The 19,142-nt window shown below is 40.2% G+C and overlaps 1 protein-coding gene across 5 annotated transcripts in view; it reads left to right on the forward strand.

The window, feature by feature from the left end:
• Window positions 1-19,142, forward strand: part of wars2 (tryptophanyl tRNA synthetase 2, mitochondrial) — a 66,208-nt gene that overhangs the window by 19,069 nt on the left and 27,997 nt on the right. Inside the window, exons 1-8 of one of the 5 annotated variants that reach the window (XM_056389896.1) lie at window positions 1,987-2,131; window positions 3,046-3,132; window positions 5,510-5,616; window positions 9,434-9,519; window positions 11,251-11,397; window positions 12,993-13,331; window positions 16,557-16,749; window positions 18,176-18,233. The gene's annotated coding sequence lies outside the window, so the exon portion shown is untranslated. Of the gene's footprint in view, window positions 1-1,986; window positions 2,132-3,045; window positions 3,133-5,509; window positions 5,617-9,433; window positions 9,520-11,250; window positions 11,398-12,992; window positions 13,332-16,556; window positions 16,750-18,175; window positions 18,234-19,142 lie in introns of those variants that run through there. The other 4 variants (XM_056389893.1, XM_056389895.1, XM_056389892.1 and 1 more) reach the window with 4 other exon arrangements.

Below are 19,142 nucleotides of genomic sequence, written 5' to 3' on the forward strand. Positions count from 1 at the left end.
CACACCCGGAGGGAGCTCCGGGGGGACGAGGCCCTGCCCCGGGCGGTCTGCCGCCAGCCGTGGTGAGGGATTGTGGGGGAAAGGAGACATGGCAGCTCCACTTCCTCTTGGCTCGGCAGTGGAAGCCAAATTAGGGAGAAAGAAAGAGAGAGCGGAGCCTTGCCTCATCTGTCATACTCCTCTCATCTCTCACTCTTTTTGTCTTCTTTATCTCTCTATCTCTTAGCCCCGCTCCTTCCTCCTCCTCCTCCTCCTCCTGCTGCTCTCCTTCTACTGGATTACAGAGCAGAAATATAATCCAGATGATGGCTAACCACAGATCACTGGAGAGCTGGGGGAGCCAACCAGAAATCACCAGGCCTGATAATCAGCGTGTGTGTGTGTGTGTGTGTGTGTGTGTGTGTGTGTGTGTGTGTGTGTGTGTGTGTGTGTGTGTGTGTGTGTGTGTGTGTGTGTGTGTGTGTGTGTGTGTGTGTGTGTGTGTGTGTGTGTGTCTTGATTACGCTGGTTTCCACAGTTTGGGTTGGTGTTCATGGAGGAGCTCTGACTTGTGCAGCTCTCCGTTCGTGGGCTGATGGTGCTGCTGACAGATCGAACCTCCGTACTGAGTTGCGGAGTCGTAGACAGTTTCCAGGTTTTTGTTTTCTCTCCCACTTTCCCTGGTGTTATTTCTATCATTCATTTCCTCCTTTTTCTCTTTTGGTGTAATCAAACTTTTCTCAAGTGTTTGTTATTCTTGTCTCCCAGCCGTTTCTAATCATTGTGCTCTTTCTGCTCAGTTCGATTTCTTGAGTATATAACTTTAACTTCGTTGTAGAACGTTTTTCCATTATCAAGTTTTCATCTCTTTGATAAACAATATAGTTTTCTTTCTTGATTTAAATTATTTTATATCATGGTTCTTATTTACCTGATTGATTTTGATGTGATTGGAACCCGACCTGCACTGATAGCTGTGATATCAGGCTCTGAGGTCTGCAGTATCTTTGGCATTCCTACACTGGAATTTCTTGTTACTTGTTGGCTGACATATACAGTATGTGGATACCAGAATATCAGTAGATAAATCAGCATATCTAATTTTTGTTCGGGCTATACATTAAATTATAAATTGCATTTCTTTAGGCCTATTTGACATTTATGTTGCTGTGAAGAATTCTCTGAAAGGTGCCATAAAACTACTTCCTCTGATCAATATTAGAGTGTCACCCCTAATGCAATTAACATTTCTTATATTTTTTGGTCACAGCAGGAAAAGCACAGGTGTTAGTAATAACATCATGGTGGCTTCATTCCTTTCAGGTGTTCCAGTAGGACATGCCAGTGAGCCAGCAGGCACGACTCCCCAGCCTTGGATATTATACACGTAAACAGAAAACATCTTATTAGTTACTCCTGTTCTCAACAAATTTAAAATTCATTTTTTAGCACACTTTATTTTGTTCTTTTACCCATGTCAGTTCTTTTCATTTGAATCCACTTTAATGGCCACACAGCTAAGATGCTGCAGTTTGTTTTTGTGTACAGTCTGTAACAGCACAGTTGCATAAACATCACTGCACAGCCACAACATTAAATCACAACAAACACCAGATACATCAGATATTCCCTTCTGGTTTCTCGATTCTGACACCAGATTAAAAAACACAAACTTTCAGCTCCTGAATTTATTTCAAATAAACATCATTTCTAGTGCGGAAGTTTAAACCACAGTTGTATTACAGTAATCTTCAAATCAGGACGTTACACTCATTATAACGTTAAGTTTTTCTTTGCCTGTCAACAGTTCACTCACATCTCCAGCACCTTCACACTGCTGTGTTTCTCTTATCTGTTATCTCCTGTCTTCAGTGTGTGTGTGTGTGTGTGTGTGTGTGTGTGTGTGTGTGTGTGTGTGTGTGTGTGTGTGTGTGTGTGTGTGTGTGTGTGTGTGTGTGTGTGTGTGTGTGTGTGTGTGTGTGTGTGTGTGTGATGCTGACAGTTTGCCTGTCTCCATCTCTCGATGACCAGTCTTTCCTGGCGTTGACACACACATGGGGATGACGGCTTTGAGGTCTGCAGCCTTGAGCAGAAATCAACACAAGCCATCAAGTCACATTATACTTGAGGCTGTTTTATCCAAGGCGTCCTGGTGAGACCCCGCTCACTTTTCTAACTGATGGTGCTAAAGTTGTTGCCAAACATGGACCTGATTAACTGGTGTTTACGTCCATGTCTCAGCGGTGTCATGTTGATAATAGACATATTCATATCTATGAAGAAACATTTTACAAAATAGAAAACAGGACGTTAGATATATAGAGATCACAAATAAATTGGAAGCAAGGTAGGAAAATGTTTTTGTAACAGAATCTAAACTGAAATCAAAAACGAGTATAAATACAACAAAGTTTTTTAATTCTTTCTTTCTTTGTCAAACAGCAGCTATTAAATGCACTAGATGGCAATATATCCCCAGCCTGTTCAATCTAGCACATGCTACAGGGCACCGTTTTGATCGAGTGCTCAAGCCACCAAATTTATGATTTGGCAGCATTTTGAATTTATTAAAGAGTACACAGAGTACGAAAATCAAAAGCCTAAATTGCCATTATCAACATGTTTTTAAAGATGGGAAAGACAGGGATGCCACAAGGATAGCTAACAATACCACAGCTAGCATAATTGGGGAAAAAGTGGTGAGCCATCAGAATTAAGTGTTTCGCTTTAATAAAGCCGCTGTGGTCACTCAGCAGAGGCTCGACTGCTGATAGGCTTTGCTCAACAGGGAATGTCTGCCAGGTTTTATGTAAAATAACCTCTTAAAAAAATAAATTGAAAAAAAAGAAAGAAAATAAATTGCAATGTTGGAATAATTAAATTAAACTAAGTAGTGGAACTAGAAAAGTTTCTGTTTCTTGAATGAGTGCTGTGTCTTACTCCTCACAGCACCTACTGTTTTGATTTGTTTCTTTTTTTATCTTGATTTTCATCTAGATTTTGTAGCAGCCAATAGTGGTGTTATTATCTGGAATAACCAATACTAAATATTTCTGTCATTTCAAGGGGCTCAGTGAAACTCTCATGACAGCGTTCAGATACAAAGGCACTTGCAATCACGACAACAGCAACCTTGTCATTCAACTTCCTGTGGTGAGTGAGCGCCTCCATACCTCCCTCCATCTGTCCATCGATACTGATAGATTTGTAGACTTGATTCCCAAATAAGCACATAGATGGACACACGCACACGCACGCACACACACACACACACACACACACACACACACACACACACACACACAGTGGGTCCAGTCTTACAATTCAACATAAATAAACTCTAGGGCTCAGAAAATGAATCAAATATCCTGACTGAGCATCAAACTGAGAAAACTATTCAGCGTGTGTGTGTGTGTGTGTGTGTGTGTGTGTGTGTGTGTGTGTGTGTGTGTGTGTGTGTGTGTGTGTGTGTGTGTGTGTGTTATGCCTAAACAAACACAAATACACAAAGAGTTGCTAAATGGAAGTAAAAAACAGATTGCCTGTGCTACAAATATTATACAAAGATTCTTGCATTTTATTTTTCATATCTGATTTTCACCTGGTGGTTCGACTAATTTTGACAAATCCTTAGTTTGATATTCTTAAAAAAATCCAGTTTTAAAACTAAAACTAACAATAACATAAACTTAGCCCAGTATACTATACAGCAGACACGAGCAGGGCACTGACCTTGTTTTTCTGCTAAACAGTGGCGTTATACACAAGGGAGTCTCTTACATTGGCTTCAGCTGTACATGATATAGAAAGGTAAACATGGCGATGACAGAGATGAGGGGATTTGAGACAGAGAGAGATAGAGAAAGAGAGAGAGTCTGGACTGGACAGTGCAGTTTACAGCAGGACTTTGGTCATGCCTGAAATGGAGAAACCATACACTTCTAGTATATCTCTCTTTCACTCTCTGACACACACATGAACATGTTCATCGACGGTAGAGAGAATATAATAATTTAGTATTGTGGTCTTTCTGCCTTTAAAAGTAGACAGAAGAGAGGTGGGAGGAAATAAGCGGTAAGGTAGCAGGTATGATATGCAGTCAGGCTGGATTATTAAGTGAGCAAACCATGCAACCTCTTTGGCCCCAGACCTCCAGGGGCCCCAAAAGCCTTGCTGTGTGTAGGTAGGTTTTTTATGGCAGTGTGTAGAAAATACAATATCAGCTGATCCTGAGTTATTATATAGTCAATATTTAGACCTAATGTGGTTTTTATAATGTAAAATAATAACAAACAGACAGCAGAAAACCTGGAGCCGGTAATAATTCGGTATAGGAGTAGTGGTTAGTTGAAGCTGAAGCAGAATCAAACCAGAGACGGTGAGTTTGAGTAACACTGAGCCTCTTTTTCTAAATGAAACTATTTCTAACCAGATTTGAAAGAGTTTTGTCTTCAGTAGGAATCAATGGGCTTAGGGCTCAGAGCCACTGACAGTTTCGGAAAGTCAAAGTATTTAGAAACAGACTAACGTAATCACCAGCTTTAAGCTTTGATAAAGACGCGCCCATGTCTTCCTTTCACCCTCTCTTGCTGTGACACGGAGCTTTTTAAGATCTATCACACAGTGAACAGTGCATGCTCTCCCTCTTCCTCACTCGCTGCAATATATATGTGTTTTAAAAGCTATAATAAATACTGATCTGGCCTGCTTCCTCTCTCTCTCTCTCACTGCACACACAGCAGAAGAGCCGCGCTCCTCTCTGCGGGTCTGGTTTCAATTTCTGGAAAATGAAGAGGTTGTGAGAAGGAGAGAGGAAAAAACTCCTGCCTTGTAAATCCATTATTGTTCAGGATATATCAGAAAGCCAGCTTTAATAGTACTGTTTGTGTAGGATCTACTCTCAATCCCCCACTACATAATCCTATTCGCCGACCAAGGCTTAGCTGCACAAATAAACATGGTAATGGATCCCCTCACATATAGCAAATAGAAGAGGCAAAGAATGAGGCACACTTCGACCCAATCTTTTCCAGATGGCATCAATAGATCACATTATTTACATCGGCTGTGTTCGGGTTTCCAAGGCAACGCTGCTCTGTTTTTTTTTTTTTTTTTTTTTTACAATCGTTGCTTCAATGATCCGAATCCTCTCCGTCTTTTTTTTTTTTTTTTCTTTCCCGGGTCTTGATTAGCGCAGAATCCAAAGAAGTTGGATCTCTTTCGTGGAAGAGTTACGCTACTGATGCACAGATGTGGTGTCACTCCAACGCACCTTCTCGAGAGGATAAACCTCCCATCTCCCACCTCACCCCATATGGGTTTCCTTATGATATTCAATCCTGGAGCTGGGTGCGCATTATGCACTGATCAGCGCGCATCGTTTCCATTAGCGTAGCTCGCTCCCCTTCGTTCACCCGTGAACTGCGGTACAGTATTTGGGACTCATTACTCCTCAGCTCTCTCAGTGCGGTTATGGATAGTTAGCTTCGTTCATGACCCTTAATTGTTTCTCCTTGTCTTTTCTGCTCAGAGATGAACAGCTGGGTGGACGAGGATGTTTGCTGCAAGATCTCTCTGGCAGGCGGAGACCTCTACATGAGGGGGGGGGAACTGCTGCTTGTTCACCAGTTGGTGTTTGTAAGTGAACATCCTCTCTGCCTGCCTTGCGTAGCCATTTTAATCACAGTAACAGTCTGTTTCAAGAGATCATGGACATACTGCCAACCTGTGGTGATACATGCTGCAGGGACAGCAGGATCTCACACTGAGCAAAAGAGGTCAAAGGACGTACGACAGACAGATACGTTTTCATTGCCGGTAGCAGGGAGGGGATCCCTGTGAGGATTTCAGCTGCCAGAAGTATCTCTTGCTTGTTTATCAAATGTTAGTCAGCTGTGGAGTCTGGACACAGCATCTCTGAAACCCCTTTAAAAAAAAAAGAAAAAAAAAAACAGCTTGAAGGTCGTTCAGCCTCACGAGAACGGTTCAAAGCTGTCATGTTTTCCCCTGCCATCTGAACTGGAAAGGTACGGTACCGTAGTAGCCGATGCCGGTTGCAACAGTTGTGGAGGATGCGTCTGCCAAATCTCACCGTCTTCCTCTTCCTCTTCTTCTTTCTGGCCGGAAGTCAACCCTCCAGGCCGCACGCCTCATGCGTCTTTCCATTTCTAGCAGTGAGGGAGATGGAGGAGGGAAGAAAAAAACACACAGACGAACACACACACACACACACACACACACACACACACACACACACACACACACACACACACACAGAGGTCGGATGATGTGAAGACCTGGTCGTTTTCCAGAAAGTCTGTGTTTTCTGAGTTTGGTTTGTTGCTGTGTTGCTGCCAGGTACACTGCGTGCGTGTGTGTGTGTGTGTGTGTGTGTGTGTGTGTGTGTGTGTGTCTGTGGGCATAAACATTTTACGAAGCAGTATTTGCCTGATACGGGTTTGTGAAAGCCATCATTCCATCGTTTGTCAACTTATTTGCCAACAGCCGTTTTTTGCAGCAGTCCACAATATATTGGAATTTGACGACACTAAGAAAAACCATATAAACTGTAAAGTGCTCCGTCAGAATTGTCTTCTAATCCGGGTTCATGTGCTGTACGAGCCTGTGAAATTTATACTAATACGGCCCAGTGAGATTGCTGAATTAGCTTTTTCTGACTAAAGCAGATCATGCAATTTTTTTTTTTAAATTTATTTCTTGTCAGATATGAGCCAGAATTGTCCTGTAATGCAAATATTCACCTGCAGGCTTTGAACAGATAAATATTATTTTTATTCAGGCTTCTTTGTTTGTTGCCCCATAACTGTTGGGTGTGTAAATACAAGTTCACAGTAGCAGCCTAAAAGGTGATAATATATCAGTGTTGCGTTCACAGCTTGTTTCCACTGACCCACAGTAGTGGAAACATTTGTTTTTGCAGGTTTAACAAGATGAATAATTAAATGAATGTGTGAAAAAATATTTCAGCTTTGAGTCAATTAAAACATTGTGGTAAAAGAGTTAGGATTATGTGCTTTAATGTGATTTAATGAAGTGTAGACAACAATGACAACGTTCAATATATAATAAAAGGCTAATAGAGGGACATGACTATAATCAGCATTAGTTGAGTGAAAATAAAGGATAATTTGTCCTCATCATTCAAATCTAAAGCTCCTGTGGGTTTAGAACAGTCTCACCATGTTGACCATTGACAGATTTAAAGATGAACATGTGTTTGCAGTTTTCAGATATACAAATTTACAGTCCAGTGCACGGGCAAATGCACATCGTTGGCGACCGTGCAGCTGGAATCGGCCAACCTTTGACAAAAAACACACTGATGAGCCAGTGATGAACTCCCCGGTCAGTCACTCAGTCCAAACTCGACCGCACAAGTCTCATTCCCCCGCTCTCGCCTGGAAAAATGTACTCTGACTGCGTGTGTTCGAGTCCTGGCTCGACCTGTGCTGTCATATTTCTCTCACTCCACACGTTCCTGTCTTTGTGGCGATAAAAACTAATAAAACATTGCAGAGAATTGGCTGCCCACCGTCCCCCCTTCCAAAAAACTCAATTAAAACAAAAACAATGAGCAGTTACTGCGCATTATTCATCCTGGAGCTCCCTGACAAGAATAAATCACCGTCTTTAGTGACAGATCGGTGCATTATTCAGGCAAATATATGAAGTGACAGTGCACCGTTTTGAACAGATGTAAGCTGAAGAAGAAGAAGAAGAGGAGGAGGAGGAGGAAGCTGGAAATGTAATTATAATTAATGTGGGCGGGTGGGAGGCCGGTGAGTTCGGACAGTAAGCAGAGGCTCGTCAGTCTGCCCCCGGATGGTTGCGGGTGCGAGTCCCTTGTTGCTGAGGCCGGTGAAGGCAGCTGAATAAACCCAGCAGAGCTGCAGTACGCAGAGGCTGAGAACAGGCAGCACAGTGACTGATTACCCTTCGGAAGGCTGCAAAGATCTGAACATCTATATAAAATTATTTAAATTCACAGTTGCTGTAAGACGGCAGTGTGTTATTTTAGTAACAACAAACAATTCAATTCCTCTGGGCTATCATTATGTATTAAATTGTATATCAGTATACTATTAATAAACACTTATGTAATAATAATGAGATTACTTTCTAGCAATTAAATAAAAAATAGTTAAATCTTTGTTTAATTTCTATGTGTTTTGTTGCACATTTTATAATAAATATGGAATCATTTTAAAATAATACACTATGCTATCAATACATTATAAAATACAAATACATTTCAAATTTTATTTTCAGGATTTAAAGTGAGAATCCTTAATGTAGCCAAAAATCAATAATATTAAGTGGAGACCCAACACGTACAAAAGTGGCTGTAGTTTGAAATGTTACTGGCCACCAAAACGCTAACATGCACAAATATGCGTCATGTGCTTTCTTTAGGTTGGTGTGAGGTTAAAAACTGTTTATCCAAATGAGGTGAAGCCGAGTGGATTGTTACTCAGCAAATTCTTCTTCACCTGAAAAAGGTGATGTTGCAGCAGAAGTTAGCATAAAGTTACGAAGCAGAGAACGACACTAGGTCGGAGTTGTGCATGAAGGTCTGTAGTGGGAATATCGCTCGGGAGAGAAGAGAGACACAAATGAGAAGAAGTGCCCGGTCCATGACCTTATAATTTCACAGATGAGGAGCATCTTTGTGTCACACCATCTCTTCTTAATCATGTATCTGCTCATAAACATGTCTGCTGGGAAACACTTGTGTCTCCTCTCATGGCACAGAGACATTACTCAGGTCTTTTCATGTCTTTGGATGTTTCCAGATGGATCCATGAGGGAAAATGCCACACTGTTGGACTCCAGAATAAATTTATATTATTACATCATTGATAGTTTCTGATCAACACAGATTATTTCTTTCTTTCTGTCTTTCTTTCTTTTTTTTTTAAAAACTTGATCTTTATTCAAACACATGTACAACATAACAGAGGGATTTTTTCATCACAATACACTGATTGTACTTTGAAACATATGCAGCGTAGTAAATCATTTTAGGTTTAATATTAATGTCTGAATGGAGAACAGAACTGCCTGTCATCTGGCTAGTTGAAATTATATACAGTAAGTCTCAGGCCAGTGCCTTGTTAAGCCTGTTAAAAGATGTAAAATGGAGTTTTGAGGCTAATTTATACTTTGAATGTGCCGATTTGAACATCTGTCCATTGAAATTAGTGCAAAACTGACACAAATCATTTCCCTGAATCACCAAAAGTTTGATAAACTGTGAAATATTACAGTTTTTTCTCTTCAAATACACCTTAATGTTGCAGTACATTTCCTGCTGCTTTTTGTCACGTTGCATCATACCATTATAAGCCTCCATATTTCTTGCAGTGTGTGTTACATGTGTGCAGGGCTCAGTGTTCAGTGAAACTGATCCTGACTGTCTCTTCATGCTTGTTAGTGTGTTTGCTGCTCCAGCAGGACTTGACCCAACATCCATCAGGGCCAGATCCCCTCGGCCTGGGCTGCAGCTGGGGAGCACATGCAGTGAGACACACACACACACACACACACACACAAGCACACGACATATAATGCAGACAGGGGTGTTCTAAGGTTCTGTAACCACTGGACTCTAGCATTAATAATAAGTTTGAAGTTATTTTATTAGTATTATTTAGCTATTTATTTTTTAAGTAGGCTAGTAGTAGTAGTAGAAATATAAATGAAGGTTGATGCGCTATAGTCAGTGATACTTTATATCACTTTATTATATACTTTATTATGAACAAAGAATAAAATGCTCATAAAATTTATTGTAAAAATAACTAAATGCTGCAAACAAATGGCCTCTTTAAAACAGTAACATACAACCATACTGTAAAAACAAAGTAGTGTTCCCCAATAAATTTTACACTTTTTATTTCTCCTGCATTTCATGATGATGATGACAGGAAAATCATATTGAAATTAAGAGAATAAACAGTTTATTGAATGTGTGATGTCATTTAACAAAATGATCTGTTCTGTATTTGTTCCATTCTGTATTAATGGAATACATTAAATATCTGTTTTTTAGCAGCTTTTAAATAACAATTTTACCAAAACTAACCGTAACAATAAAGTATTCGTATAAGTGGCAGCATTTTCTGTCATTTTACAAAAATATTTTTTTATTATGACACTTTATTGCTTTGAAATACATAAAAATTGTGTTAATAACATGTTCAGAAATTAATAATTGGGAGAAATATATGACTAAAGGAAGAAAAACTTTATCATTTTCCATAACTTTGCACATATAAACGGAAAAAAACTAAATCACAGTTAGACACAATTTGACTTTTACTTAATTGTTTTTTACATGTGCATTTTGTGTTATAAAATCTGGAATTTTGTAAATTAGGCCTAACCCCTGACCCTAATACTGTTGCTATTGAGTAGAAGAGTCTAGTCTAGCTAAAGCTAACTGTGTAATAAAAGACGCAAAGAAAAACATTTGGATAGACTTCTGTAGTAAATTAGGACCTGAGACAACCATAAAAATTAGGATCTGGAATTTAGTTCACAGAATGACAGGAGCGTTTCAGCAGTCTGCAATCCCTCTCCTTCACCTTAATGCTGTTGAGGCTGTAAATAATAAAGGGAAAGTAAATATACCAGTAAAAGAATTCCAAAAAAGTTCACAGCTCAAACAATGCAAGTGAGGGAAATAGGAGAAGGAGAGGGGAGATATTACATTACCAGGAGAATAAATTACAAATGAATTGGGATAATTCTGGTGCTGTAAATGTGTTTTTCACATTGGAGGAATTAAAAAGAGCTATAAATTAGGACAAAGACACCACTCCAGATTGGTGCAGATGCTGGAAAAAAGGGGGGGGGGTTACTTTGTGCCATATCAGAGTGGTTTTAGGCCGATGTCCCAACATTAGAGACTGTCCTTAAGCTAGACATTAATATATATATATATCAAGAAAACTGTAACAAATAAAGAAGCGGTAGTGTCAGTATCTCTTGACAATAAAAAAGTGCATGAGATGCTATGGAGGGAAGGGTTGTTAATTGCTCTATATGACGCATGGATGAGAGGAAGAATGAGAGTTAACACTGGTATATAATGAATGTCTCTGAAAGTCCTTTCAGAAAACAAACATGCTTTATTTTTCTCTCCATGCGGCATGACTGAGAGAGATATGACTCATCACATCAAGTCTGTTATTCTGCAGAGAACCAGCAGCTGTCAATATTCAAGAACAATTTCTTTTGCATTTTTAGCAACGAGGATGCGATGGACGCACCGCTGTTGTGATTGTCCCGCTCCTGAACCGAACCCACGAGAAGGATGAATCCTGGCCACAGGCTCCAGCTGAAGGACTGTCTGTCCAGGAGCCAGGAGTCTGGATGACACAGCGGTAGAGGCAGGTCAGAGCGTTGAGCAGCACACACACGTAGACACAAAGGATGACAATGACTATAAAACACCCCCTGGGTTGACTAGTTTATCGATACCGGGACACCCCCGTGTTCCCGCCACAATCCTCCCTCGTTTAAAACATCTGTCAGTCTAAGAATAAGTAGATCTATACGGAACAGAATGAGGTATAATCAAACAATATTTATTGATCCGTAGAATCTAATAGATTATTAATAATGAACATAAATAAAAATTCAAAATGCAGGAAGTAATAAAATATGACACTGAGCTCTGGCTCTGCCGCCTGGTAATTAGTCCAGTCCTCACAATATCATACAATTAGCTGCTGATGCAGCCTTTTTATGAATTGTACCAGCTGCATCAGGCCCATTCAAACAGGCTCCCCCACATTTCCTTTTATACATTTTCAAAATAAAATACAGTTTATACTACGGGCTGAATACTTGATGGTCATTTAACATGTTAAAAGAAAAGGATATTACAGAATTCTAGGAAGATAATTAACTGTTTTTAATTAGACAGTCATTTTCTGTTTTTCAACATTTTGTGGCTCCTTCACACGTATCGATGTTAACAGAGGATCTGTGAAGATTAATGTTTTCTTTTACACTTACCGGCAGCTACTGGCAACTTTTAAGGTGGAATGTTTTCTTTCACGTAACTCAATGCATGAGTTGACGTCGTGAATCAATCAACACACCTTAAACATAAATATGACAACGTCGACCATTCTGTTTGTTTTTATTGGCTTTCTTGCGTGACATACGCCTCAGTGATGATTGGATCTTCAAGCGCTTAGAAAAACGTATATGAATTTCAACCAGATTATGCGAACTGAATATTTTTTTAATATACTTTTTCATTACTCATTGACAGATTTTCAGACAGACATTTCTCTTTCTTTTTATTTTTATGAGACCGTCATAAAGAAAAACATTGAATAACGATAAATACTTAGGTAGTCAGTTGTTTTCCTTTAACTAGTGGCAGAAATTAGTTTCTACAGCGCACACCCACATATACAGATAACATCACTCTAATGCTGCTTTCAATCCTGAGTCAATATTAAACTAAAACCTTGTAAATCTTTAGGTCAACTGAAATATTTAGTATTACACAAACTACTTGAAGGATTTTCAAGAGTAACATACACGAAACAACTGCAGCAGCACAGGTTCAGATATCCTGACTTTTAGTTCCTTGTATGAGTCAAGCTCAGAAGTGCTGGATCCTAAACCTCTCATAAAACAACCTGATAGATCTTTCATCAGACCGTCCCTGACTCGTAAACACCCCCATCTTTCAAACTCTATACACACAGTTTGCTCAGTCTCCAAAAGCCAAACATGATTAATTTGCTAAAATTGGTGGGATGCTCCTTTTAACTTGTAGCATTGTTTCAGAGACCTCTGCCCTGGACCTCCTTTACTGATTTGTCCCCCATTAATTATATTTCCTGAACTATATTCACACATCATGACCCTGTTTTATAACTGTCCTCTATAAGATTCGGTTTCCAGTTTGGTTTTCCTGACCCCAATCCAAGTTCTGAAAAAGCTATGTAATTGTCCTCTGGTCTCAGGAATCCCACAGGACCCCCGGGACACCCCATTAGATGTCGGCCTGCAGTACACACTGTCAGATACTCCACGTACGCTCCTACACTTCCTACTCATACAGGCACACAAGCACACTCAGAGATGAACACACCGACTGCTGTCTTCCTGCAGCCTCTCTGTTTTCCACTGCGAGTGTGCGGGAAGTTGGGCTGAAATGAAAATGAGCGGGTTCGGTGGAGAGACGCAGGCGGTTCCAGCTGTATGACTTCAGTAAAACAATCCTCCGTCACACACGCTGAAGATCTGACGTGCTGACAGCCGTGATGAGGCCCGGGAACAGATATTACACATCTATTACACATGTGAGCAGACCCATACACGTGCACTAAAACACACACACTTACATATGTGCTATCACTGTGCCTGTCTCTTCCTCACACATGCACACACACACACACACACACACACACACACACACACACACACACACACACACACACAGGAAAAGTGAGGAAGACTAGATACTTTACAGACAGGGATGGCTGAGGTTTGGGGTTAAATGGAAAATGGTTTATGTGCATATAGCCAGTGTAAAAGTATCTGATTAAAGGACTTTCATGTCGTCCACCAACCAAACAGAAAGAACACATGAAAAGACTCGATGTAGTAGGAGCACTTAGAAATATTTATAAAGGTTTTTTGGCTGGGTTCATCTAAAGTTAAAATACATTTTTAAATATTGGCATTTATTCCTTGTTTTCCTGTTTCCAGTATATTTTAGTCAAATATGTTTTTTTTAGCTCCTGCTACCTGTTGCCCTGCTGTCTGGATAGATTCAGGATGAAGTAGATTTCCACAGCATTAATTCTCATCAGTACAACTGGAGTTGTGACATACTCACAGCTCTGCTCCTCCGAGTTTCTCTTTATGACACAAATACACTTTGTACTCACTAATTAACTGCAGTCAATTTCCTTGAGTGTTAAGGTCCTGTCAGTGAAACTCACACACGTCCTGCAGATGTTTCAAGTCTTCCACTGGCTCGACAGGTTATAATCCTTCCTTTCTTTGTTACGCTTTTAATGTGAAACCTTTGCACAAAGTGTCACAGCAGCTTAACACCAGCTGAAAAAAGCAGCAGTTAGAAGCAAAAAAAAGTATTGAGTTTTGGCTCAAACATACTTTTGCACAAATACACTATATGCATGTATGAAAATACATATACTGTAAGTACACACACACCCATCTGCATGTAGCGATACACTCTCGTGTCTTCGATTACCTCTACGATTTACAATTTACAAAATGGTGTACATTGCAAGTGATTATCGTCATGCTTTTGTTATGAATCAAAAACAATGATAATAACTTTAATAGCAACTTTGTATCTATAGAGCTTTTCTTAACAAAGAGCTTAACAGTAAAAGCAGCAGAGTAAATGGTTAACAGGACAAAACAGGACACACACATAGTTACACTTTAAGAAAAGGCCACCTGATATATAATATAAACCTTATCCTGATCACACAAAAATGCATTCACATGTATGTTTGCAGGAGCACATATTAGCCTGCAGCCCACATGGTGTGTGTTACTTGAGTACACTACAGTAAAACGAAATCAGTAACTGTAAATATAGTAATAACTGATAGCTTATTGGTTAATGCCGCCTCTGATGGTGGGAGGTTTGGGCTCTGACTTCCAGTGAAGTCATAGCAAATCAGGACGTGAGGCCTATTTTCTCTGCTTTAAAGAACCCTTTCAACTCTCCATGCTGTGGATGTGGGTGTTGGCATTGTGGTTTTAAAAACCAGATGAAACCTTTGTGATTGCTGTGGGAACAGAGCCTGTCCTATAACCATCACCATCCATCCATCCTGTCAGAGTGTCCTTCAGCTCCTGCCCGTTACCTCCCTGCAAGCTGCTCACGATTAAAACATCAAATGTCAAAACTATAAAACGTCTCCTCAGAAAAAAAGTCAAGATATTGGAGCCAGTTTTGCACCTAGCCTCCTGGGTGTAGTTCTCTCAGATGTGTTCATCTGAAGCAGCTTCCTGAAACAGAATAGAGTGTGTTTCACATTTGCATGTAGAGCAAATACCATCGACCTCTCCTTCACTCCTTCCTGCTATTAAATGAGAGTAAATTAGGTGTTATAATGTTGTGGCTGCTTTTAGTGGCTGCTGAGAGCACACACACACACACACACACACACACGCACGCACGCACGCACGCACGCACGCACGCACGCACGCACGCACATGCACGGACAAACACACACACACACACATATTTGTATGTTTATTCAGTGTTCTAGCTCTTAATCAGTCATCAAGTTCAAGGGAAAACAGGCGATATATGCAAACACACACACACACACACACACAAGCTAACAGGATAACAAGGTCACATTTGGAGATCAGGGTTTTCTTTGGCCCGCGCTGCCAGTCTTTAATGATTAAATCATTTATTGGTTCAGGCTTTCATTACTCTGTGTTAGCACATATCTGAGGGTCACGCAGCATCGTGAAGACGCACATGTGTAGGCCAGTGTATATTGAGCACGGGTTCATACCGTGCGCATGCGTGTGTGTATTTTACTAGACACAGACAAAAACAAAAAATGTCTTATTTATGTTGCACAGTTGTCTAGTTTGGAGCAGGACTGTGTTTTGATTTGAAGTATCTCCTTCCTCAGTTACTGCTGGAACGCTTTGCATCCGAGCACAGCAGTTATGAAGCTCACAGTTATAACGGTGGTAGATTTACAAATTAAAAATGATGTTAGTGTCTGAAACATAAGGCTGATTTGTTGAAATGACAACAAGCAGCTGTAGCTAACCACTTCAGTTTTTAATGTCTGAAAATGTGAAGCCTGCAACAGGATGTTAAATATGCGTTTAATGACCACATACATAATATAATTCTAACTTATCATTCAACAGAAAAACAACAGAAAAATTTCTCACCTACAGGCAATTTAGAGTCGCCAGTTAAACTAAACTGCATGTGTTTGAACTGTGGGAGGAAGTCGTCGTACCCGCAGCAAATTCACATTTGTGTGTGTGTGTGTGTGTGTGTGTGTGTGTGTGTGTGTGTGTGTGTGTGTGTGTGTGTGTGTGTGTGTGTGTTCTACACAAGTCTACTTGAAGAATGAAATACTTTTCATGTCTTTGTTATAATGTCTTTGTTATTAAAACCAGAGAAAAACGCTGAAATTACATGAAAGCGTCGACTGAAGAAACAGATAAATCAAAAAAAGACTAAAATATTTAAACCCAACTGAGTTTCTTTGCATGACTTTGTAGAGGAGTGCATCTCATTTAAAGTGACACAAGTTTTATTTTTGCTTCGTGTTATTAAAAGGAGGAAAAGATGACCAAATCGAGAGGCATCTGACTCTGGGATCAGTGCAGTCTGGAGGAATTACACTACAGGGAAAACAAGGAACGACTGTCATCCAAATTGAGTTTGTCTGCGTGACTTCTAGTTTCTTTGGTGGGCTGTTTGTGGGGGAGGAGTGGGGGAGATGGGAGAGAGAGGACGTTCATATCCAAAGAGACAGTCATTATTTCTCACTTCACAGGGAATAAATGAGCGTTGTCAGGCTGACTAATGACCGGGTCTGTGCTGCGGTGGAATCAGGAGAAAGTCTCCATCTTCCGATGTCAGTCATCTTCTGATGGACCCCGGCGCTGATGGATTGTAGGATCTGGCTCTGATTTCACGCTACACTGGCATCCACTCATCCCCCGATCCCTATGTTATTTTGGAAACGGGTAATAAACACTCATACAGCAGACATCCATGCATTCACACACACACTCAATGCGTGTGTATGCAGATACACACACTCGCTCCTGCTCTGCAGTCTTCATCAGTTTTGACACTTTACTGTGGCCTCAGCTCCGTCAGAGACTTTGTGCTGGAAACCCCCAGAACACACAGCAGACAAACTACACACAGCTCTCAGTTACACTTTTCTTCTTTGTGCTAAACGGCTAATGGTGGATTTTAAGTACACTCTACCGACATACAGTGTGTGTGCATGTGTACTCGCATCACAGCGTTCAGACTGAGCAGATGCCTTTGTCGTGACTTTTATTTGCGTTGCGAAGCTGCGATCGCTCGAAGAGGAGGAGGGACATCTTCCTCGTGACAGGAAGCAACAGGACAATGAGAAATAAGTTTAAGAAGCAATTCTGACAGCACTGGCATCAGATAGAAACTATTATTGGACTCATTTGTTTACATCAGAGGTGAAATAAAAAAAAACACACGCTCTGGTCAGTTTTTGTTGACTTAAATAAATGTCTTTTATTCTGGGCCCAGGAAACAGACGACGCACACGTGAGAAACATCACAGAAACATTAGCTACTCCTTTTTCCATCTGCTTATTATATCAAACTACAATGAAGGACAAGGTCATGGTTGGTTATGAGTTATTATGAAAGCCAGTTTAGCAGTGAGTCAGCAGTTTTTCATTCATTACATTTCAGTGAGTTGCACCACAGTCAGTTAATGTAAAGTTTCTTAGTTCATCAAATATATAAACGGATATTTTTCACCTGTATCTAAGCTTGCAAGTTTTTTCCCACACATACTGTTGAGATATCTGCCAAGAGACTAACACAGAGGTGGTGAATAGAGTTTTGTTTGTGCAGTTCACAACAATAAAACATTTTCATTACAAATATCAGCAGCAGTGCGTCTAACATTATCCTCAAGAAAAATCCAATGATGGGGATTGTTTGTTCAGAGAAGCGCCAGTGAGGAGTTTCATTCTGTGGGTTATTCAGCACAACTGGATCATTGTTCTGAAATGACACACTGCTGTTTTTAATGTTTTAAACACTGCAAGTGTTCAACACACTACGATTTATGTTCGCTCCCTTTGACTTGAGCACTAACTGTCTGTTGGCAGCTGCTTCAGCAAAGGTTTCTATTGAGCTTAGGAACTGAAAGAAAAGAGACTCAGACATGAACATGGTAAAACATTAAATGAGTTACATGTAACGTTTAGATAGATAGACTTTTGATTTGTCAAACACAGGTGGGACTAATACAAATATTAATACAATAATAATAACAATAATGATAATAATGATATTCATGCTGAAGTTGAGGAAATGTCCTTTTGATCTTTTGTAATTCTGTTTCACCCGGTCTAACCCCCTGCTCTCGTTCTGTCAACACTACAACAGGCAATGAGACAAGGTGCTGAAACTGACTGCCTCCCTGAGGGACCCCACTACCCCCACTGTAAACCCCCAGCTACACACACACACACACACACACACTACATCTGTAGGCCGATACCTCTCTGTTCAAACACACACGGTGTCTGTGTGTGACTGACAGCACACAGAGGGAGATCAGGACAAATGAGAGAGTGAAACAAGAAAACATACTTAAAACATACATGTCTAAGTATGTCACTGTGACATGAATTATTTGATGAATTATTTAATTTAAGTTAATTGTTTGATTGTGTCAGTGAAGCTTATCTTAATGATTTTATCTTTTTTTTTATTTATTATGACTATAAATAATAATTATGATTCTTTTTCTATGTGATCATTTTTAGGTTTTCCTTTACTTTGACCTTTTCACCACTTTTGGGTCTGTCAAGTGAAATTTTGGAAATGTTAGAGTGAAATATTTGGATACACGTCCACTAGAATCATTCCTCCTTCATTTAAACCAGGTCATCAGCATCTGAAATATAAAAAATGAATGAAAATAGAAACAGACCTAAAGACCTTCCTCCCGCCTTTATAATATGCAGTGATCACAAAGGAGGAGGAGGAAAAACAGACGTGCTTTCTGTGCCTGTTTGTTGATGCTCTGTGGTGTCCACTGCACGCTGCTGTCAGGTGACCTCTGACACGTCAGTGATGTCACATCAGACGCTCTGACACTCGCTCTACATCAGTGTCTGCTGGGAAACTGCGGTTGGAGTCAGGGTCCATGTCTGTGGTTGGAAGTCGCTGTTAAAAAACCAAGCGGAGAGTCGATGTTGTAGGAGTTCAGAGTTCAGGCTTGACTGTAAGAAATAATGATGAGATAATCATGTACATTATTTACAGTGTACAGTCTTCTGTCTGGTGAATCAGACCCTCAGGGGCCAAAACAAAATCTGTGCTGTCCTCATGTATAATCTATGATTCT

The sequence above is a fragment of the Seriola aureovittata genome, chromosome 11 (assembly GCF_021018895.1).
Source record: "Seriola aureovittata isolate HTS-2021-v1 ecotype China chromosome 11, ASM2101889v1, whole genome shotgun sequence".
In the NCBI taxonomy this organism is placed as follows: domain Eukaryota; kingdom Metazoa; phylum Chordata; class Actinopteri; order Carangiformes; family Carangidae; genus Seriola; species Seriola aureovittata.